Raw genomic sequence first — 23,840 nt, 5'->3', positions numbered from 1 at the left:
ACCAACTGGATCTCCTTTTTTGAGAAGATAATTGTTTCTTTAGACAAAGGAAAAGCATTAGATCTAATCTACCTGGATGTCAGTAAGGCATTTGATACAGTTCCACCTGGGAAACTATTAGTTAAATTAGAGAAGATGGGGATTAATATGAAAATTGAAAGGTGCATAATGAACTGCTAAAGGGTCATACTGAGGGCTTGTCTACACTAGAAATGCTACAGTGGTACAGCTGCACTGATGCAGCTGCGCTGCTGTAGTGCATCTGGTGAAGAAACTATGCCAGCAGAAGAGAGCTCTTCCGTTGTCATAATACCTCCACCTCTGCAAGAGGTGGTAGCTATGTCGGCAGGAGAAGCTTTCCCACTGACATAGCGCTGTCCACACCAGCACTTAGGTTGGTGTAATTTCTGTCACTCAGGGGTGTGAATTATTCACACCCCCTGAGTGATGTAAATTATACCAAAGTAAGCTCTAGTGTAGACCAAGCCTGAAAGGTGAATTGTCAGGCTGGAGGGAGGTTACTAGTGGAGTTCATGTATAAGATCTAATGCTTTTCCTTTGTCTATACGTGACATGTATAAAGCTGATACAATGGTCTGTGTATATCCCATGATACAATGGCTCTGTTCACAGGCTGGCAGTCCTGGTTATTCATTCACACTTACCTGACTTTGCCCCATCACTGCATTGCCTGTTCTGTTTCTATAAAGACATTAACCCCTGCACATCTGGCCATTAACAATAGAAGATGAGAGGAGATACCAAGTGAGCTGTAGCTCACGAAAGCTTATGCTCAAATAAATTGGTTAGTCTCTAAGGTGCCACAAGTCCTCCTTTTCTTTTTGCGAATACAGACTAACACGGCTGTTACTCTGAAACCTGTCATAAAAATAAACCAGAACTTTCCCAGCTCTCTACAGATGCTGTAATGAGACTTTTGGCACATCTGGGTACTGTAGAATTAACACCTGTTTATTCCATTTTCCTCTAGGTGTGGGCTCTGATCCTGACATCCCTGTGGAAGGTCACCAGGATGGAGGGATCCGGGTTGTGTGTCGATCATTTGGGTGGTACCCAGAGCCTGAGGCTCAATGGAGAGATCTCCAGGGGCAGGTCTTACCATCAGCCTCTCACAACATATTGCAAGAGGCCACCGGTCTGTTTCAAACAGAGATTGCTATTGTTATAACAGAAGAATCCAACCAGAAAGTGTCCTGTTCTGTCAGGAACCCCTGCCTGAACCAGGAGAGAGTGTCAACCATTTCCATAGCAGGTCAGTGCCCATCCACGCTGTATGTGGAATAGACTGAGCTTCTGCAGTTGTTAGTGTGGAACAATTCTTATTGGGTCTCCTATTTACTGGCCTGAATCTTCAGCATTATGAGCAATTCAGCTACATTCACAAAAACACTTAGGTGTGCTGATGCTCAGCACCACAAACACTAATTATATAGTAACCAGTGGTGAAAGTAACTTAAGGGACTTACCGAGATGCAGGGAGGCCGGGGTCCTGAGCAAGGTTGGTGGGGGGAGGTGGCTCTGGGCCCCCGGAAGGGGTGGGCCTTGGGCAAAAGGGGCGGGACTGGGGCCAGACTCCCACAGCCAGCCTTTCAGCGCTGCCCAGCCCACGCCACCTGGAGCTCCAGCAGCAATTTAAAGGGTCCGGGGCTCCCGTCTGCTACCTTTTGCCACCACCCCCCCTCCGCCCATTAGCGTCCCTGCCGGTATGGTTGGCTGTGTATCGGCTCTTACTGGTATGCTGTACCATACTGGCTTACTTTCACCTCTGGGTGTAACCTGGAGTCAGTGAAGTTACTCCAGATTTACACTGGTGTAACAGATCTTAAGGAGAGTCAGTATTTGATACTTTGAGGTACCTAGAAAATCACTGGGAACAACAAAGCCTGAGTTAGGTGCCCAGGCTCCCTGTACAACAGGGGCTAGACTGCAATTCACAGAAACCAGCCTGCTAAGTGCCACCTCCTCTTAGCTAGCCAATGGGAGATGACAAGGAGAGGGGTGTGTGTTAAGTCCCCTTTGTCTCAGAGATAGGTGCCTAAACTGGAGTATTGTGTCCAGTTCTGGGTGCCACATTTCAGGAAAGATGTGGACAAATTGGAGAATGTCCCGAAAGAGCAACAAAAATGATTAAAGGTCTAGAAAACATGACCTCTGAGGGAAGACTGAAAAAATTGGGTTTGTTTATTCTGGAGAAGAGAAGACTGAATGGGGACATGATAACAGTTTTCATGTACATAAAAGGTTGTTACAAGGAGGAGGGAGAAAAATTGTTCTCCTTAACTTCTGTGGATAGGACAAGAAGCAATGGGCTTAAATTGCAGCAAGGGCGGTTTAGGTTGGACATTAGGAAAATCTTCCCAACTGTCAGAGTGGTTAAGCACTGGAATAAATTTCCTAGGGTTGGTGGTGGAATCTCCATCACTGGGGATTTTTAAGAGCAGGTTGGACAAACACCTGTGAGGGATGGTCTAGATAATACTTAGTCCTACCTTGAGTGCAGGGGACTAGACTAGATGACATCTCGAGGTCCCTTCCAGTCCTATGATTCTCTAATGGAGCTGCGCCAAGCCCCATCCCTGATATTCCCCTTTTCAGTAATTAACCATGTTCAGTAACCAGATTATTGCTTGGACTTTCAATGGCTTAATAATAAAGCACAGAGGAGCCACATCTCACCATGTATTTCCCTGTGAGATTCTTTTAACTGGTCACAGTGTCACCATTGTTGCAATGTCCTTCTTTTGACACATGTTTGTTCCTAAGTCAATGACACTTTCTCTTGCAGATCTCTTTTTCACATTTCACATCTGGGTGGTGGCTCTGGGTGTGATCCTGGGTGTTATCTTCTGTGTTCTCATTGCCCTGGCCAGTTACTGCTCCTGGAGTCAATGCAGAGCAAAAGGTAAAGTAACAAGAAGGGTGTCAGGGTTCCCTTCCCACTCTGAACTCTGGGGTACAGATGTGAGGACCCCCATGAAAGATCCCCTAAGTTTATATTCTACCACCTTAGGTTAAAACTTCCCCAAGGTACAATTCCTTTCCTTGTCCTTGGGTAGTATTGCTGCCACCACCAAGTGATTTACACAAAAATTTGGGAAAAGGGTCACTTGGAGTCCCTATCCCCCCAAAATATTCCCCCAAGCCCCTTCACCCCCTTTCCTGGGGAGGCTTGAGAATAATGTGAGTACCGACCAGACTCTTTGTCTCTAGGACACTGAAAATCAATCAGGTTCTTAAAGAAAGAACTTTATTTAAAGAAAAAGTAAAAGAATCATACCTGCAAAATCAGGATGGAAGATAACTTTACAGGGTAAAAACACAGAGGATTCCCCTCTAGGCTCAGCTTCAAAGTTACAAAAAACAGGAATAAAACTCCCTCTTAGCATAGGGGAAATTAACAAGCTAAAACAAAAGATAATCTAATGCATTTCCTTGCCCTTACTTACAATGTTTGTAATCTTAGATGAATCATTTCAGGTATGTTTTCAGGAGATGTTTTACTTTCCTGGCCTCTCTCTCCATCCAGAGAGAGAACAAACAAAGAGAAACAAACACTTCCCCCCGACCCCCAGATTTGAAAGTATCTTCTTTTCTTATTGATCCTTCTGGTCAGGTGCCAACTAGGTTATTTGAGTTTCTTAACCCCTTACAGGTAAAGTGTTCTCTGTTCATCTGGCCAGGAGGGATTTTATGCTATTGCATACATAAAGGTTGTTACCCTTCCCTATATATTTATGACAAAGGGAGAATGCAATTTGACCAGTCAGAGATTTAAAAACAAAAATGGAGATGCCAGGATTGAGGTGCTTTGATTAAATGTTTGGGAGAGTTTGGGGCAATGGAGATAGGTTGAGGGCGAAGGGTGCTCTGAATACATTATGATTTCACGTCTGAACTCACAAGTGTCAAGTGGGTTCATCCTGTCAGATCTCACTAACAGGTCCCAATGGAATGTGATTCTGAAATATTCCATGGGGATCAGCATTGCTCAGTTTGAAACACCCATGTGAGGCTTAGTAAGCTATGCTTGCAGCTGTGACATATCTAACTTGTTTGCTTGCAGACAAAACAATGCAAAGTAGGAGAGAAGTAAGTTTCTTAGGGCCCAATTCTGTGCACATGCACATCCCTTCTGTTGAAAAATTGTATAGTCAATCGTTTAACCACACTCTGTTTCATTATGAAATATATTCAAGAGACCAAATAACCAGTATCAGTCAGGTTTATTGCTAAAGCTCAATAATAGTATAGTAGAGGAAGAAAGGTTCATTACGATACCTGTGTCCAGGAAGCCGTCTTGTGCAGCCTTGTTAAATTCACCTTACACAGAAGGTGTGCACTCAAAGTTACTCTCCCAAAGTTATCCTTTTTATATCCTGCCTGTTCCTAAGTAAAAGGTACTGTGTCCTCTGAAACTAGATTTATTCAATCAGTTTTTCTGTACCAAAGTGTACTCCGTATCTTGTTGTTCTCAGCATGTGCATTCCAGGTACCAAGGGGCATGAAGGCACCTCCTAGGTTTGTACTAGGGTAGAACAATCATATGTCTTGTCCTTTTCCCTTGGGACCTTCCAGTGGTGGCCTTTGAGTGTGTGGAACAGTTACATTAGCCATGGGTTTGCTGTTATAAACACAACAGCATGAAATATCACCTCTTGCCTTTTTCTCCCTCTAGAGACTCTGCAATCTGCGATGGAGAGGCAGAAATGTCAGTGTCTGGGACCAATGGGATGGGTTGAAGATTTCATGTCATGATAGTCGAGTTAGCTCAGTGAAGCCAACTTAACTCGATTGAAAGACACATTTGATGCAGAGTAGTCACAGTTTACCACCTTTAGCTCAGTTTTAGCTGATGGAGTTACAGCCTGTTTTAATGAGTGATGGGGAACGTCTCCATATTGGCACCAGGGCCCAAGCTGTGAGCTCAGGGGCTGCTCATGCTCACACAAATGGGCTCTGAAGGCGAATAATAAAGCCCATGGGAATTATAGAAATGGTTCTCTGAATCCAGGGCCCTGAATAACACTTGCCATCCTGGGCCGGTGTCATTGCTGGAGACTGGGTACGTCTATACTGCAAAAAACCCACCCACGGCAGCAAATCTCAGAGCCTGGGGCTTGCACTGCATGGCTAAATATTAATATTGTAGACATTCCGGCTTGGGCTGGAACCCAGGCTCTGAGGCCCTCCCCCTCACTGGGTTTCGGAACACAGGTGCTAGCCCAAGCAGGAATGTCTGTACTGCTATTTTTAGCCCTGTAGCATGGGCTCCCCAAGCCTGAGTCAGTTGGCCTAGTCTCTGGGCCCCACTGTTGTGTTTTGTTTTGGGGGTTTTTTTGCAATGTAGATGAACCCTGAGAGACTTGTCCAATATTTAACAGGATCCCTCACTCAGGATCCCCCTGTGTTGTGGCTCTTCCATACACATGTAATGAGGGAGAGGGCAGGATTTCACCTGCAGTGAGCATGTACACCCACAACCTCAGCTCCACTCTACAGCGACTCTATGCATTAACCATACAGGTCTGATCAGTGCAGAACAGTGTCTGTGGTTCTACATTAAATGAAACTGATTTTATAGGAACACAATGTTTTAAGGGTTTTTTTCCAATTTCCCCCCTCATGATGTTACTACAGGGCAGAGTTAAGGTTGTTTAGGTGCCTTAGCTGCATTTCGAGACCATGGAATGTTTGGATTTCTTTTAAATATAACCATAATTCTGTATTGTCTGGGTATATAACATTTGGTTTGGGGATAATTACAAGATTCTTGTAATGACTTTTACCCTTAAGTTACAAGTACATGTCCTCTCAGTTTTAACTCCATATTAAGGGGAATTGCATTGTGCATTATGGCACAGATCTGCAAAGAGACTTAGGCACCAAACCCAGAGACAGGCATCTCAATCCTAGTTTTAGGCACCGTGATCCACAAGACCCCTCTTGGCTGATGCATAACTGTGTGGGTGCCTAAACTCACTCGGGACAGAAATCTCTGCTGTAAAAATTCTCTCAGTGTCTAAGTTTCTGCCTCTGGGCATATACATGGCTGCCTTGCTCTAGACGTTTAGGCACCTATCTCCCACCTGAGCCCCAAAGTGAGCCACAAACTGGAGGAAGGAGCACCTGTCTCACCTATGAAGACTGATCCTGTAGACATGCTCAGAGGTCACCCAATGACACAAAGAACAGAGGTGGGAGACTGGGAGGAGGCAAAACTCTCTTATAACCTTTAGCCTAGGGGTTAGGGTACCCACCCGAAATGTGGGAGACTCTGGTTGAAGTCCCCTCTCTCTGCTGATGAGGAGAAAGGATTTGAACAGGGGTCTCCCAACTCTCAGGACAGTGCTCTAACTACTGGGCTATGGGATATTCTGGTATGAGGCTCACTCTGTCTGTTTTGTTTAAGGTGTTAAACTTTAATCAAATATTAATTGAGAATCACTCTATAACCACCTCACCCCGCTCCCCAGCACAACAGACATCATTTCCCCTGAGCCGGGATCTTCTGCATGGGCCTAGCCCCTCCCTGCAAGATTGCACCCCACCAGCTGTCTGCCTGAGAATCATACAGGAACTGGGCTCTTTTCCCTGCCTCAGGGTCTCCTCCTGGAGTCTTCCTGCTCCCTGAAGCTCTCCCTTAGCTGAAGAACTTGCTGGCCAGGCTTTTATTAGGACCAGGAGATCTTCAAGCCATCACTTGATCCCTGGCCTCAGCATCAGCTGATTAATCTCAGGGTGGAACTGGGCCCCAACTCTCCTTAAAAGACCAGCCACCTTGTGACACTTAGTCTCTCCCATCCTAAAACTTTCCATCCCTGATCCTAATTGCCTCTCTACCTACTGTCCCTTCTCCCTTCTCCCGCTAAGCTCAATGAACGCTCTGTCTACAATCACAGTCTGGAGTTTCTCTCCTCCTGTTCCATCCTAGACAGGGGTGCTGGAATAGGGGGCACCAAGGGGCCATGGAGCTCCACTTTTTACCTGCCATAAGAACAAGTAATGGGGTGAGGGGGCACAAAGGAGCAAGCGGGGAGCGGGGTCTTGGGAGGAAGAGGCAGCGCAGGGGCTCAGGAAGAAGGGGCGGTGCGAAGGCGGGGCCATGGGAGAATGGGCGCTGTGAGGGAGGGGCCTTGGGGGAATGAGAGCTGTGAGGGGGAGGGTCCATGGTTGGGGTGATGGTGGGCCCCGCACTTTTAGGAATCTTCTGCCGCTCCTGTCCTAGACCTAGACCCTCTCCAATTGAGCTTCTTCCCCATTCACTCCCCTGAAACCACTCTCACCAAAATCTCTAATGACCTCTGTGATGTTCCCAGCTCAGCCTCTTCTATGGCCTCCCAGACACACCCACTGTCTCCCTTCAGTCCACACAAACTCCATATAACAAAGAGATACCTGCCCCAGGGAGCTCACCCTCTGCATGACAGACAGGCTATAACAGAGGGATGAAAAACACAAGGGACGTGAGGGGTTGGGAGGGCAAGCAGCGAGGTAATGATAAAAAGAAACCCAAGTCCAGCTCATCACTTGCCCAGCCAGTTCCAGACAAGAGAGATTACTGGGGCCACAGCATATATGTGTTTGGAGGAGGGATTTAAGAGAGAATAAGGGAGCAGCTTTACAAATATTGATGGGGCATTTTCTCCATGCACGGAAGGGGAGAAAACACTGAGGTGCTTGAGGGAGAAGCAGACAGGTGGGTGACCCAGCCTGCCAGGAGCAGCCCTTACCATTTTGCCCAAGAGGGCAAAAAATGTTTTCTATGCAATGGGAAGACAGTGTTGACAGCTCAGTAAAGCTGGTGGATTTGACAGACAGGGAAGGGCTGAATGGTGAAGGGACTAATGGCAAAGACTATTAGCTTGTGCTGGTGTGGTGCTGGGTGGGGCAGAGGGTCTTAGTGAAGGGACAATAAGACGGTGGGGGATGTGGTAGCAGAAACAACCCGGAAGGGAAGATGGGGCAGTAGTTGGAGAGGTGTGGGGAAGAGAAGCAGGTTTGTGAGTAAAATTATACCTGGGCTTTTGCATGGTCAGGACCCTAGATTGTAAACTCTTTGGAGCAGGGACTGTGTCTTTTTATAGTCTGGAGTGTGTGTGTGTACAGAACCAAGTGCAGTGGGGGCCCAGCCCTGAGTGTATGTGTACAGGACCTAGTATGGTGGGCCCCAGCCCTGAGCGTGTGTGTACAGGACCTAGCGCAGTGGGGCCCAGCCCTGAGTGCGACCTCTAGATGCTACTGGAATGTAAATAATAATGTGCAGTGGGAGCAGCAGACCAGCATGGGATGTGGAGATATGGCCTGGGGTGGGGCTTAAAGGCATGTGTGTCTGTGCAGAGGATGGGGGATGAAGAGTGGCAGGTGGGGAGGAGGTTGCAGGGATCAGTGTGGGAGGGACGTGGAACGGTGACTTGGAGCCAGCAAGCCCTGCTCTCTGGTCCAGGTTTATGTGTGCAGTATCTGAGGTGTATAAGATAGTACATGTAACAGCTGGGACAGGACAGCTTGGGTCCCTGTCCCCATAAGAAAGCTCTGCTCTGCGCTCTTCTCTGCTTAGCGTCCTATTGACAGATCTTTCAGAACATTCGTATCATCAGTGCGGGAGACGTCACTCTTAGTTCGACTATTGCCCATTAATTTTGGTGACTCAACATTAACTGAAGGTGTCTTTTACCTTCCAGCGGAATATGGCAGGATGGCATGACTTCCCCATGGCAGGACGTATTTAATAACCTGGAACTCCCCTCTTCTCTGACTCTTCTGGGAAACCAGGCCAGTCTCAGCATCCTGGTTTCTGGGGGCCAACCCCATCTTATTTGCCCATCTTGCCCACGGTCGGTACCTAATATTGGACCAGTCCTGTGCTTTCTTCTCTTGTGGTTGTCTGTGGTGGCTGACTCTTTCAAATCACTGACCTTCTTTGAGGCACCACTGTGGTTGCTTAGTTCCTTCGAAATATGGGAGCTGGAACTCCCATAGTTGTTGCTGCCCTCCTGACACTACCTTGAGAGAGTGAATGTCCCACCGTCATGGAAGTGCTTGTGCCATGCTGCTTGGTCATCCGTTCTTGGTGGAATGGGATCTCAGATTCCACTTCTGATACCATATAGTCAGGGGAAGCACATTTAAGTACTCCACTCAGCTGCCTCAGGGTGGCCCTGCAAGTACCTTGCCTCAGTTTACCCTCTTCGGCACTACTTAAATAACTCCATGTAATCTGAAAAATCTGAAACAAAAGTCCCTTGCTGGGATCTACTTTACTCATAAACTCAAAGGTCAGAAAGGACCATCATGATCATCTAGTCAGACTTCCTGCACATTGCAGACCACAGAGCCTCACCCACCCACTCCAGAAATAGACCTCTAACCTCTGGAAGAGTTACTAAAGTCCTCAAATCATGATTTAAAGATTTCAAGTTTACAGAGAATCCACCATTTACACTAGTTTAAACCTGCAAGTGACCTATGCCCCATGTTGCAGAGGAAGGTGAAAATCCCTCAGATCTCCGCCAGTCTGACCCAGGGGAAAATTCCTTCCTGACCCCAAGTATGGGGATCAGTTAGACCTTGAGTATGTGGGCAAGACCCACCAGCCAGATACCTGGGAAAGAATTCTCTGTAGTAACTCAAAGTCCTCCCCATCTAGTGTCCCATCATCAGAGATATTGGCTGCTAGCAGTTGCAGATCAGCTACATCCTCTCGCTGCCCTCTGCCTCAGTGGTTCCCACCCCTTCCCTTGTCCCCCCTCAGGCCCCACTGGGCCTGCCCCTCTCTTTCTCCCTATCTGCCCACTTGGTGCCCACCCTTCTCCTTTGCCCCCCTCTAACCCTGGGTGCCCACCTCTTTCCTCACCACTCCTTTATCCTCTGGTGCCCAGGGCTTCCCTTGCCCCCATTTTCTCCCCAGGTGACTGTCCCACTCCTCTCTTCTCTGCCTCTATTCCCATGTGGCCTGTCCCTTCCCTCTTCCCCCCTCTTACTACTGATACCTGCCTTTTCCACCTTTTGATGCCTGTTCTTCCGCTTGCCCCACCACACCCTCTGATACCTACATCTTCCCTCACCCCCAACATCTGGCTCTCTGCTCACCCCCTCTGCCTCACTGATGCAAGCCCCTTCCCTCTGCCGTCTTGATACCTGGCTCTTCCTTCAACCACTTTCTTCCCCATGAAGGCCCCTCCCCTCAACATTCTCTGTCCCTCTGGTGCCTCCCCGTTACCTCACCTCCTCTTCCTCAGGCACCTTCCCTCTCCTGCTCTTTGCCCCGCAGTGACTACATCTCCCCTTGTCCCCTATAGCCCCCCTGACACCCGCACCATCCCTCAATCCTCTCTGTCCCTTTGGTGCTTGTCCCTCCTTCCTGTGGGTGGAAACCCTTTCCCTTGCCCAACCATCTCCCAGCCTTTGATCCCAACCCCCTCACACTTGCTCCTCCCCACAACTCTCTGGTTCCCCTCCCACCCCTGGGGCATATCCTTCCTCCTGGCATTGCATGGGGGCCCCATGACACAGTGATTAATGGGAATGAAGGTTAATTTCCCTTTCATCCTAGTGACCAGCCCCTGACCCTGGCACTGATTCTGTGACTCTCTCCCCAGTGAACATGACCCTGGATCCAGACACATCAAATCCCTGGCTCATCCTGGTCTGAGGATCTTAAACATGTGAGAGATGGACATACCCCACAGGATCTTCCCGATAATCCTAAGAGATTTGATACTTTCCCCATTGTCCTGGGTGCTGAGGGATTTATGGACGGGAGGTGTTACTGGGAGGTGGAGGTGGGAGACAAGACAGGCTGGACTCTGGGGGTTTGTAGAGAATCTGTGAGCAGGAAGGGGCCAGTCAGACTCACACCTGGGAATGGATACTGGACAATGTGTCTGAAGGATGGGGAATACAAGGTCCTCACCTCCCTCTCAAGCTCCCTCCCCGTGAGCATCAGGCCCAGCCGAGTGGGTCTGGAATCCCATGCCTGTAGGAGATGCACCCTTGCATCCTTGCTTACCCTCAGGAGTGAGATATTGGCTTCTATGACCCCCACCTGTGGAAAATGGTGGCTGAATTAGCAATATTGTCCCTAGACACCTGCAGTGATCCCTTTAAAAAAACACCTAGACCCTTTGCCCTATCTTGAGCACCCAACCTCTCCCCCTCCCCTGGAGGGCACTCACCATGTTTAAGATGCTTGCTGAGATGTGTGCTTGCCAAGGGTCACTGAGAAAGTGATTTGTATGTAAAAAGAGGTATATTTTTACACTATAATGTTTCAGTGCTGTGCGTGAACTAAAAATCATGCTTCTGTGAATTGTTTCTTGTGTTTCTATAGATTTGGCCTTCAGGGGATCTTCCTACACACTGGGGGAGCACCTCCACCAAATAAGGAAGTGACCAAGGTGCAGCAAGGAGGACATGTTCTGAGAGGTGCTCCAATCCTCTGAGGCTGAAAAAAGAGGATACAGGGAGCGGACAAAGACTTTAAAGGAAAAATAATTCAAACTCACAGGGAGGCCAGAAAGGAGAGCAAGGAACACATTGTAAAGGGCCAGGAGTGGATGATAAAAATGATGGAGGAGCAAACAGCAATGTTGAGGTCCCTAATCATGCTCCAGGCAGAACACATGAGTGCTCCCTCACCAGCCATTACAGAACTGCTTTCCATGCCTTCCCCAAACTCCTCCCACGCACTCCTTGCAACATCCCAGAACATCTCTGTATGCCGTTCCATCCATCCCTTTGGACAGTTTCCAAAACGATAGCTGGATTTACACACAGTTATGAGAGCGTACTGCCATACGCTTTTTTCTCCCTTCCCACCAATCCTTTTGTGTGTGTTGTTAATTGTTATTTAATAAAAACAAACTCTGAAAGATACCAATCTTTATTTGTCGCCGACACATGGTGGTCGCTGCTGATAGTTATACACTTGCTGACTGCAAATCCTGGTCAGGAATCATCAAAATTTTAATGCAAAGCAGCAAGTTAACAAAGCATGGCAGAGTGCTTTGTAGAAATACACATTACTGGTGTTCATTATCAAAATGTTGTCTCAAAGCCTCCCTGATTCCAACAGCCTCCCATTATGTTCCTCTAGTAGTCCTGGTATCTGGCTGCTTAAAATAAGCCACCAGGTGATCCGCTTCCGTGCTCCACACTGTGGGAAACATTTATCATAGAATCATAGAATATCAGGGTTGGAAGGGATCCCAGAAGGTCATCTAGTCCAACCCCCTGCTCGAAGCAGGACCAATTCCCAGTTAAATCATCCCAGCCAGGGCTTTGTCAAGCCTGACCTTAAAAACCTCTAAGGAAGGAGATCCTACCACCTCCCTAGGTAACGCATTCCAGTGTTTCACCACCCTCTTAGTGAAAAAGTTTTTCCTAATATCCAATCTAAACCTCCCCCACTCCCCCATTTCACCCTTAGCCTCACAGCTATTATAGAGCATGCCCCCAGCTGCTATCACCATGGGAATAGTTTCCTCATTTAGGTCTAGCATTCCATAAAGGCAGCACCAGCATGCTTTTAATCTGCCAAAGGCACATTGTACAGTCATTCTGCACCTGCTCCACCTATTGTTGAAGCACTCCTTGCTGCTGTGCAGATTTCCCATCTAAGGTTTCATGAGCCATTGGAATAAAGGGTACACTGGGTCTCCCAGGATTGCTATTGGCATTTCACCATCCCCCACTGGAATCTTCTGCTCTGGAAAGAAAGTCCCTGCTTGCAGATTTCTGTACAGGCCAGTGTTCCTAAAGATGCATGCATCATGCACCTTCCTTGACCATCCCAGTTTGATGTTGATGAAATGCCCATGGATATCCACATGTATAGTATGTATATATACACAGGTTTGGGCTTCAACCCTCTCATCTCTATTGAGCATCACCAGGGTGGAGGGATCCGGGTGGTTTGTCAGTCATCTGGGTGGTACCCAGAGCCCAAGGTGCTAGGGAGCGATCTCAGTGGGCAACATTTACCATCAATCTATGAAGCAAAATCCCTGGGGCATAACGGCCTGTTTGAAACAGAAAATTCTGTTATTATGAGAGAACATTCAAACTGTTGGATCAGTAATACCTTTCTCAATCAAGAAAAGGAATCAACAATTTACGTAGCAGGTCAATTACCAGTCAAACCCCACACTGAAATTACCACCACCAGAAACAAAACAAAATACAGGAAACAAAGAACTGAAGAATCCGTGGTGCACATTTTACAATCTACATACAAGCAAAGAAAATGGCAGAGTGGTATCTTAACAGGGTCACAGTTCAGGCAGTCTGATTACCTGAATTTTGAATATTCAGTGTACCAGAGTTTTGAGTTTCATGTAAATTTAATCTAACTCTGAATGTCCTGAAACTCTTACTCCCCCACCCAAAAAGCAAACAAACAAAAATCCTCTCCCATAATTTTGAGAATAAATATTCACCCAAATCACAGAACCATAAAACCAGTGCTTAATGTGTGCCAGGGCTTGGCAGGGCTGAGCCCCGGCACCTCTAGGCTTGACGGTTCATAGTCCTCTGGCCTCGCTGCATCAGTTATGAAAGTAAAAAAATTGCTTGAGCCCCAGCAGCTCTTTCATTACAGATTAAGCACTGCATAGAAACAGCTTATTCCTGCACACCTATCTTCCTCTCAATGATTTCTAGAATGTAGTAATTCTGATGCTGTGGTTTGTTTGCTATCTTTTCACTGTATGAAATGTCATGCAAATTGTGTGGTGCTCTTTCTGTTGACATTCCATGGAACTTGGGCTCATCGCTCACTTTGCTTTTGTCTACTCACAAAAGTTGCACTGACTATCTATTCAGTTACTGATAATACCTCTTGTCTGAACACTCTTATTTCAGTTTCAGAGTGGCCTATATATTTAGTTTAAGTCAGTTCTTGATGGACTTATGCTAATGAATATAGGTCACTATTAAGCTGACTTACACAAGTTTCACAAAACCAGAGCACAAGCCACATATGGAGAATGCTGTAGGCATGTCTGAAATGCCCACCCTGCCTCGGCGACCTAAACATTGAAAACACAAGAACAGCAAGTGAAGACTGATTAATTTGCTTCACTTAATGTTTGGATTAATTGTGATAATGATTCATCCAAATATTGTGGGGAACTAGTGAGTTGCAAAAATATTCTAATTAATTTGGCAATTCCTGAATGTCGCTGAACACTGCAGGCCAAAATATTTGCAGACATAACTCCACTGAAGTCAATGTGGTCTTATGAGCAGAGAATTTGCCCCTGAGCTCTATGAACCTCTGAATGCCAATGAATCAAACTAGTCCTGTTCATTCACAGATAAATCAGTGCTAAAGCTGTGTTGCCTAGAGTCATTTTTAAAATCAGTATCTGGACTTTTATGTAGTGTAGATGAGGCCATGCTTCCACTCTTATTGCACACATACAATAGAAAAAAATTAGTTTTGTCCCTGCTTCCAAACTAATGCAAGTCCTGGGAGTTTTATTTCTCAGGTTCCTTTTTCCAAGATAAAATTCCACCAACAAGGGGTGAAGGCGGCCCAGAGGTAGACCCCCTATTCCATGGGTTCATCAAGGCTGTTCCGATGTTGGACTCTCAGGCTGTCAAGCCTTTCCGGTTGTGCAGGAACGGACCAAATGGCGAACGATCGCTATGGCCTACTGTCTGGGTAAGCATTGAAGAAGGTTCCTTTTCCCTGGGGTGAATCCCTGGATGATGGCTTTGAGTGTGATCCTGGTGGTTTTGTTTGTTTCTATTGGCCTTGCTTCTTTGTCTACTTAAAATAAAAGGTAAAAGTCAGTGGCAAATGTAATGTATTTAGCATGAAATTGTCTTCTAATAAATGAAAAAGGTGAAGAATGAAATTCTACCCTGGGCCAAGCCCCCGTCCCCAGCAGCACAGGGAAAGAAATGTTACAAATGTTCCCCTTTGCTTCAGGGGGCAGTGATCTGCATAAGCCCTTTACCAGGCAGAGAGAACGTCTCCCCAATACTGCCTCAAGCTGACTGGAGCACTTGGGAAAGGGTGTGTGTGAGATCAAACCACTGTCCACTCCTCACTCTTTCAGTCCACTTCCCCCCAACCTGTGCAGTTATTCTCCCCTCAGTCCTGATGGACTTTAGGAATTTCATTTATTGCTAAAAAGAAATTGGGATGACACTAAGCTTGATAAATTTCACCCCAACAATTAGTATGAAAAAAATATACACAGTAGAAAATAGGGGTCTGAATAAACATGGGCTCTCAGCCTTAACCTCAGTTCTGACAATAGTGAGAAACAACAGGTAAGAGATGGAGGAAGGAAAACCTTTTTCTCTTGGTGTTGTGAAAGTGAAATCCATCAAAGACTCATGAATTATATAATCAGTGTTCATCTTTCACAAAACGAAACCTTATGTTTCTAATAATAATTTATATTTATTTTTGTTTCTTTTTTAGGGAAACATGATACAGAAATTGGTAAGTGTTATGCTTTTTCCTCCAACAAATAAAAGTTGGGTACAAATTTGTCTCCTGATAAGGGTGTTTGATTATTTATTTATGTACTTTTTTGAGTGAAGTTTTTTAACCAGAAGAAGATTAAAGCCCTGATACTGCATTAACATCAGTTAGCTATTGACTTCAGTGAGTCTAGGATCAAGCACTGAATGCACAAGTCATATCACTAAAACAATACGGTAACTCTTCACTTAATGTTGTTCTGTTAACATTGTTTCGTTGCTGATCTATTAGGGAACAAGCTCGTTTAAAGTTGCAAAATGCTCCCTTATAAGTCGTTTGGCAGCTGCCTGCTTTGTCCACTGCTTGCAGGATTCTCCAGAAGAGCAGCCCCTCCTTGTGGGGATTAGAACCAAGGGGGGCTCACAGCCCCCCCCCCCCCATCAGCTCCCCTAAATTCTCTGTAAGGTATGTGGCTCAGCAGCTGCCCAGCAGCATTTCAGGTGGCCCTCCCCACACTGCCCTGCTGCTCCTGCCCTGCCTTCTGCCTTGGAGCTGCTCTCAGGAGTTTCCTGCTTGATGGGGAAGTGGGGGAGAGGGGTGCTGATATCAGGATGTCCCCCTGCTCCTGCCCCCCCTCGCTCCATACCCCCTCTCCACAAAGCAGAGGAGGGAGACTGGGCTCAGGGACAGAAAGGAGGGAGCTTCCTGGAAGCTGTTGCTTCCTGTCTGAACTGGGGGACCTGCTTAAAAGGGCAACATACCTGAACTGGGCTCAGCATACTTAAAGGGGCAATGCACGTCTCTCTCACTCATGCATGCACCCCCCAGCACTTTGGAAAGTCAGCACCTGTGCAGCTGTGCATGTGCTGTCAGGAGGAGGGAGTGGTGCACTCCAGCTGGATAGCGTGGGCTCATCATCATGTTCAGTTTTTGCAGGGAAGTGTTTGCAGCTACTGCCCTGCATCTATTGTGTTTCCTCCCTTCTGCCTCAGTCCATGCTGCCTTGTAGAGTGTAAGGCTACATTAACAACAGCCTATTAACCCTTGAGGGCTCAGCTGAGTGCTAGTTCATCATTTAGCAGCAAGGCATTCCCTGGGAAATATTCCACCCTCCTATTCCACCACCTCAACCAAGCTTCACAATCATTTATTGCTGTGTACAATATTAAACTGTTCATTTAAAATTGTTTAAAATTTATACTGTATATGTATATAATGTCTTTTGTCTGGTGAAAAAAATTTCCCTGAAACCTAACTCCCCCTATTTACATTAATTCTTATGGGGAAATTGGATTTGCTTAATATCATTTTGCATAAATTCACATTTTTCAGGAACATAATTACAGTGTTAGGTGACGAGTTACTGTAATGCTGATAATTTGAGGTCCAGCAATTCCACTTTTTGCACCACCAGAACTCCCAACAAAGCCAATGAGAATATGTGAGATACGAGGAAGCAGAACTGGGCTCTAATGGCTAGATTTTTAAAGATGCCCCTCTTTCCTTTGATAGCGTATATGGAGTGTGGGTGGGTGTGTGCAGACTCAGATTTCATATCACAATCAGAGCTCTGAGACACTTCTCAAACTAACCCCCCCACTCTCCTCATATCAGACTCAGAGATCTCCCAAGGTGCTCCACCTAATTCATCCACCACTCAACACAGGTGTACCTAACACAGTGAAGGCCGTTGGAGTGTATGCAGAAAATTCATCGTAAGTATTGCCAGCTCCAGTGGAGCAGAGTCAACTCTGCATTAACTCTGTATGTCCTGGTTTTCAGAAGTCTGAGTTTTGATGAACTTAGAGACACCTGGTGGGTAAGGTAATATCTTTTATTGGACCAACTTCTGTTGGTGAAAGAGACACATTTTCAAGCTACACAGAGCTCTTCTTCAGGTCTTTATGGCTCAAAAACTTGTCTTTATTACCAATAGAACTTGGTCCAATAGAGAGATTACCTCATCCACTTTGTCTGTCTAATATCCTGTGACCAACATGGCTACAACAACATTGCAAACGACTTTTGATGCACTTGATGTTCTGGAAGGGTATGAGCTTCTTTGGGAAACCTTAACTCTATGATAACAAAGGTGGGGTTTTTCCCCCCATTCCATTTATTGTAGTTCACAAAAAAGCAGGAAGAGTCTCTTTGAAATCATTAATGGATTCAGGTAACTTGGGCCACCTGGATGCTTGACTCTGCCTGTGCATTTGCTTCCAGCTCAGCAGGACTGTGGAGTTGTTTCTTTAATCTATCTAATCGCCCCTTGTGACAGGATGTGAAATTACTGCAACTTTCCAGTTACCGTTTTACTTTCTCTTTCAAACTCTGCAAATGCTGCGAGAGGAGGAAAGCACATTTATTGGTCTGGAACACAAACACATTTATTTAAACAAGTGTAAGGAAAAGCAATGAGAAAACTCTGTAGCTATTTTATTACCAGAATTAGCTGTAAAATTTGATAAACTGGACTACTGACTCAAAACGCAATTATCTCAACAAAACCAGTGACGTCTGACCACGTCCTGAAGATTGCTCCTTCTGAGAAGTTTTACAATCAGGTAGGTTAATTTTGCTTCAGAATGACTCTTTGTAACCAACTCCTAATATACACTGCTTGTTGCTTGGACAATTTGAAGATTAAATAATCCTCTGATAATTTGTTTCACTCTTTATTAACACTACAATACATGTACATTCAAATTGATTAACATTCAAATGCATTGCTCATTTTCGTAGCAGTGTACCATGAGATTTGTACAGCAGGTTGAATTAATAATTTGTTTATTTTGCTATTTTGTTTTATTGAAGAACCCTGGGCCTCATTCTGTTCTCAGTGATGTCAGGGAAAAGATTTGTAAAAAAATAACTTCCAGTATTTAGAATACAGGAAGAAAGTTACTGCGCCAAATCCAGTGGTTATCAGTCTATTTTTCTGCCTGTTGTCATTTCAGTTTTCTAGAGCTGACTGTGGGGCTGAATCCTTTTGCTTCTGATACTTTCAAGGGAAAAAAGGAAAATTATTTCCAGAATCAATCAAAATAGAAAATTGCATCCTTTTCTCCTGATTAAATCATGGGAATTAAGCATGTGTCTAAGTTTGATCCTGTGTTTGAGAGTGTTGCTGAATAGGGGATTTCATAACATAATAAAAAAGAGGCAAATTTATATATTGTGTGACAGATAAGCTCCTTTTGTGTGAAAATCCATTGGAGGTGAGATTTCATAAAGAAATCCATAGAAGTAAAGCTAGTTGGGAAAAATGGAATTATTATTGTGAAAATGTATTTTAAAATTATTTCTATTTTATTTGAAATATTTTATGGATTTTTCAATTTTTAATCAAATATTATTAAAACAAAATTTTGTTTTTAGTTTTTCTTTTTCTTCAACTATCATTTCCCCCTCTGTGTTTCTTTTTAGATGTGAAATATTTTTTTCATTTAGCATAATTTCATTGAAATGATCAGAAAAATCATTTTGAATATTTTCCTAAAAATCATGTGAAAAATCATTTTTGTTGAACTTTTTTTGTCCAGCTACAGTATTGTCAGCTCACATAATATTCTTGTGAGTTTGGGGATTTTATTTTGTCTCACAATATTTGGTGATTTTTCTGAAGCCTGGCATCTCTAGTTTTGAGATTGTGCAAATTTCAGATTTCATTTAAAGTAGAATTACATTTCTAGCCCTCGTGGTTCCAGAGAAAAGACTATGGCCTGAGTGCTCCCTGAGGGATCAAAATGTATCAAATGAAAATTAAATTGAAAATTATGACAACATATGTTATGGCCTAAACTCGATCTCTAATCTACTAAAAGCATTTAAATTAGATATACATAAAATAATATTCAAGCAGTACACATGTCCCGGAGAAGTTTTAAAGAAAGGCAAACCACTGAACTGGTGGAAGTCACAGGCTAGGAACCTGGAACCAGAGTTTGTTGAAATGCTAAACCGGCTTTAGAGAGCAGTGTTCTCTTATGCAGGTGAAGAGAGAATATTTTCTTCTTTAGAGTTTATTCAACTAGTTTAGTTCAATGACTAGTTCATTGAAAGTTGAGAAACTGATTGAGAATTGAAAAAGCAGGAAAGCTGGTAACATTACAGCCCTGGAGGCTTTTGTGAAAACAATACCATTAGGATTCTGATCCTGCAGTCAGCCCCCTGTGCTGGTGTGGAGAGTCACGGGGGCTTCATATGGGCATTAGCATCTGCCTGTGATGATGAGCTTGCAGGAGCTGGGGCTATATGTCTAAGGAGTGAAGTGAAATTCACATGCTAAAAACAGGTTTCGGAGTAGCAGCCGTGTTTGTATCCGTAAAAAGAAAAGGAGGACTTGTGGCACCTTAGAGACTAACAAATTTATTAGAGCATAAGCTTTCGTGATCTACATCCGATGAAATGAGCTATAGCTCACGAAAGCTTATGCTCTAATAAATTTGTTAGTCTCTAAGGTCCCACAAGTCCTCCTTTTCTTTTTACATGCTAAAAACTTACTTAAACTGGAATCAGTGTTTTAAAAGTCTGATGCTCATTGACACTAAGGCTGCTTTGGAAATGACCGTTGTTCCCAGAATGTCATAAGTCCTGAGCTGTCTCCCTGTTTCCATTCCTCATTTATTTTAAGAAATTCAATAATATTTTTAGAATATTTCTTTCAGGAGCAGCCAAGAAACCTAGCTTGGCTCTGAACAAATTACAGCTCCCCCGTCCCCCTATCTCTGTGGGGATTTCATTTCCCCTACTTGACTAATTGTCCTTAATGCTATGTTTATGTCATGGAGGTCACAGAAGTCAAGGAATCCTCTGTGACCTTTTCTGCTTCAGGCCCTGGGGCCAAGGGACTAGAGCTGGCAGCCAGCAGGGCCCTGGCAAGGTTCCAGCGATGCACATGCATGACAGCCTTGCACACGGGGAGGGGCAGGGGGAACCCCCGCAGCTCCCAGCCACCATGGTGGCAGGAGAAACCATGAAGCTGCGGCAGCAAAAGTCACAGACAGGTCACGGCTTCCATGAATTTTAGTTTGTTATACCAATAAAATAAAAACCAGCAGGATCTTATTAAAGAGAAAAAGGCAAAATACCACATTTATTGTGAATACAGAAAGAATCATAGTAAGCAGTTAGTTATAGCTATAACATTCCATTCAGTCTCATATTTATTCACACATTCATTCATACAAACACACACACACAGGTTCTGCAAGGTTGTTATCATAGTTACCAGCCTTAGAGTTGCTCATGCCAAGCCACTGGCCAGGTGGCCTGGACATGAGGAGGGAGCAGGGCCTTGTCAGATGCTCATCTGATGCTCCTGGAAGTTGGTTTGCAGAATCAGACCCCAAAGTTCTCACTTTTTAGAGTCTATTTTTATAGGAATTTCTTCCTATGCCAGTCTATGGGAATTGCTTCATCATGCTGTTGCTGAATCAATCAGCAGATAGCACATTCCTGATGGCTCCAAGATGTTATCTTGTTCTTTGGTTCTCCCATTCTTGAGGCTGTTGGGTGGATTCCAGTCTGCCCTCCGGGGGGTCCTCTGGTTATTTCCACTTGACGCCTTCTTCAGCCGATGGACACTGGATTCTTAGGCTGGCACCTCCCTGATCATTCAGTTATTATCCACACCAAGCATCCATCCACATACATCCTCTATCCCTATTTTAATGACAATTGTTAATACAACAAAAGGGCGGGGAGTCTCTGGGTGCTGTTTCTGTTGTTAGAGTATTGTTTTGAGTCTCTCTCTCTGTGAATTGCTTTGAGAACAGACTCTGTCTTAGAATGTACTAACACAGTTAGCAGCTTGCAAGTTTCACACATAGAGGGAGAGAAACAGTACCAAAAACCAAGAGACCTCTTAATTAGTAATACCCTGGAATTTGAACTATGGGGAATCAAACTCATTTGTGATTTTAATACAGAACTTCTTTAATATGATCCAACAAGTTTATTACACATCTTAGCCTTAATTATTCTACCTCCTTTTTGTTAAGTCATCTTTGGGGCTGTTACATATAACTGTACTAACCCCACCGTGAATTTACATTGAACGAGAATTAGTACTCTCTCTCCCCTTTTCATGCATTGTAGGCATAGGCACCGACTCCACCGGTGCTCCGGGGCTGGAGCACCCACAGGGAAAAATTAGTGAGCACTCTGCACCCACTGGCAGCCAAGCTCCCCTCACCCCCCATCCCACCTCAACTCCTTCCCCCCCACAAACAAGCCATGTCTCCACTCCTCTGCCTACCTCCCAGTGCTGTTTGGCGGCACTTAGGACTTTCCAGGAGGGAGCAGGGAGGAGCGGGGACACGGTGGGCTCAGGGGAGGAGGCAGAGAAGAGGGGGGGCAGGGGCTGGGTCTTCTGGGAAGGGGGTGGAATGGAACGGGGATTTTGGGAAAGGGATGGGATGGGGGTGGGGTGAGGGCTGTGCAGAGGCAGGGCCAGGGGCGGGGGTGGGGTCAACCACCCACCGGGAACAGTGAAAGTCTGCGCCTATGATTGTAGGTTCAAATTATTATAGATTTATTGGCTCATGAGCTCCTACAAGAGTTGCTGCAGAACAAGCCTGGTCAAATGTAGTTAGAAAGTTCTGCTTCCATTCTTCCTTCCATGTAGAAGCGGTTCTATGGTGTAATCCTGTATTTAAAATCAATGGCAAAACTTTGATGTGGAGGGATTGGATGGAGAGAGGAATTATGACTGTGTCTTGGCTAATTGACAGTAATCAGTTTAAACCATTTGTAGACCTACAGTAACAATTTGCCTTGCCCTGTTCTGGAACATTTAAATAACAGTTAAAACATTGGTTTACCAATGTATTTGGATTGGATGTATTGGGAGCTCCAGAACCTCCAGAACGTTTATTATTTTGTAGGAAACTTCCTGGATTTATTCAGCCAGCGGTTTTATCCTTTTACGGTTTTCTGGCCTAAAAAGCTCAGTCAAAGACTGATAACTCAAGAGCTGCTTGGAATAGAGATTTGGATACACAGATATCTCCGACGCAATGGAATACAATTGTATCTACTGTTAAAGAAAGCAACTGCAGACCACCTTTCAAATAAACTGGTCCCCACATAGGCTAATGGTAGAGGGCTTCCTAAATGTTGATCACTATTAGAAATTTAACTGTCTTGGTGCTACAATAGCTCATATGCTTTGGGAAATTCTGGGATGAGGTGGGTAAAAGGACCAAATTGATATTGGATGCTAAGTTGGAGCCCTCCCTCTTATGTTTTATTCTTGGACATAACCTCCATGTATCAGGAATATTTGGTAAGAAGGGGGTGTGGTTCCAGTGTGCAGCTTTGGTTACTGGAAAATTAGTCCTGCAAAAATGGACAACTCAGTCCACACCAAACATTTATGCCCAGCTCAGTGATATGGCTGAGCTCACACCTAATGAATGACCAGCATTCTGTACAGGGGGAAGGCCTGAAAAATTCAAAGACATTTGGGCTCACTTTTTAGAGGTCTATATTAATGTAGACCCTTAACGTAGGTAAGTTGCTTCTCCTCCCCTCCCTTTAGTCTAACCCTCTTTACTTACTTTGTGTGTTATGATAAATCTGGTATTTTGATATATTTGCACTATTTGGAAAGAAAGAAAGAAAGAAAGAAAGAAAGAAAGAAAGAAAGAAAGAAAGAAAGAAAGAAAGAAAGAAAGAAAGAAAGAAAGAAAGAAAGAAAGAAAGAAAGAAAGAAAGAAAGAAAGAAAGAAAGAAAAAGAAAGAAAGACCGGAAAACATAAACTGATCAATGCCAATGCAATTTTGCAAGCACCAAGTGTTCAAAAATCATGAGATTAACTAAAGGAAACATGAGATTTATTTTCTAAAAAAATACATTTTGGACTTTTTGGTTTTCTGAGCACTGAGATTTTCTTCTAGTCGTGTTCTCAAGTTTTTCTACTTCACCACAAGAGCAAGAAACTGACTGTTGTTAGAATGAGAGCTGAGATTCTCCTCTCACCATAGGATTGCAAGAGCTGGGGCATTAAGAGAAATGCCAGCTATTGAAAGAGTCAGGGTGAAATCAGGAAAGTTGGAGACAACCCAATGTGATTTGTTAGTGCTTTGATGTGGGAAGGAAATGCCTCCACTTCTAGCTACTGCAGGTGCTTCTCCGGCTCTCATCCCTGCACTATCTGAGCACCTCCCAAGCTTTGATACGTTCAGTCTCACAACACCTCTGGAAGGTGGGGAAGGGTTTTTATTCCTACTTTAGAAGAGGAAAAGTCAGGCACAGGCAGAAGAAATGACTTGTCTGAGTTCACACAGAGCAGGAATTAAGCCTGGGTCTCTCAGGTTAACCAACACCTGAACTACTGGACTATCATTTTCTCTGCAGCAGGAGCCGCGTAAAAGA

General features: G+C 44.7%; 1 protein-coding gene and 1 long non-coding RNA gene across 7 annotated transcripts in view; both read left to right on the top strand.

Annotated features, from left to right (window-relative positions):
• The first annotated feature begins 863 nt into the window (after positions 1-863).
• On the top strand, positions 864-11,893 carry LOC144929306 (uncharacterized). The gene is made up of 3 exons (XR_013634557.1): positions 864-1,273; positions 2,807-2,923; positions 11,351-11,893. It is a non-coding gene; the product is annotated as an uncharacterized LOC144929306 (long non-coding RNA).
• A 5,855-nt stretch (positions 11,894-17,748) lies between these two features.
• The window catches only part of BTNL2 (butyrophilin like 2), a 1,264,829-nt gene continuing 1,258,737 nt past the window's right edge, over positions 17,749-23,840 (top strand). For 3 of the 6 annotated variants that reach the window (XM_078848429.1, XM_078848427.1, XM_078848430.1), the window contains exon 1: positions 17,751-18,024. The gene's annotated coding sequence lies outside the window, so the exon portion shown is untranslated. Of the gene's footprint in view, positions 18,025-23,840 lie in introns of all 6 variants that reach the window. The other 3 variants (XM_078848428.1, XM_078848426.1, XM_078848431.1) reach the window with 3 other exon arrangements.

This window comes from Lepidochelys kempii, chromosome 14 (assembly GCF_965140285.1).
Source record: "Lepidochelys kempii isolate rLepKem1 chromosome 14, rLepKem1.hap1, whole genome shotgun sequence".
NCBI lineage: Eukaryota > Metazoa > Chordata > Testudines > Cheloniidae > Lepidochelys > Lepidochelys kempii.
The sequence above is the reverse complement of the archived record's forward strand: the minus strand, read 5'-3'. Positions and strand labels throughout refer to the sequence as shown.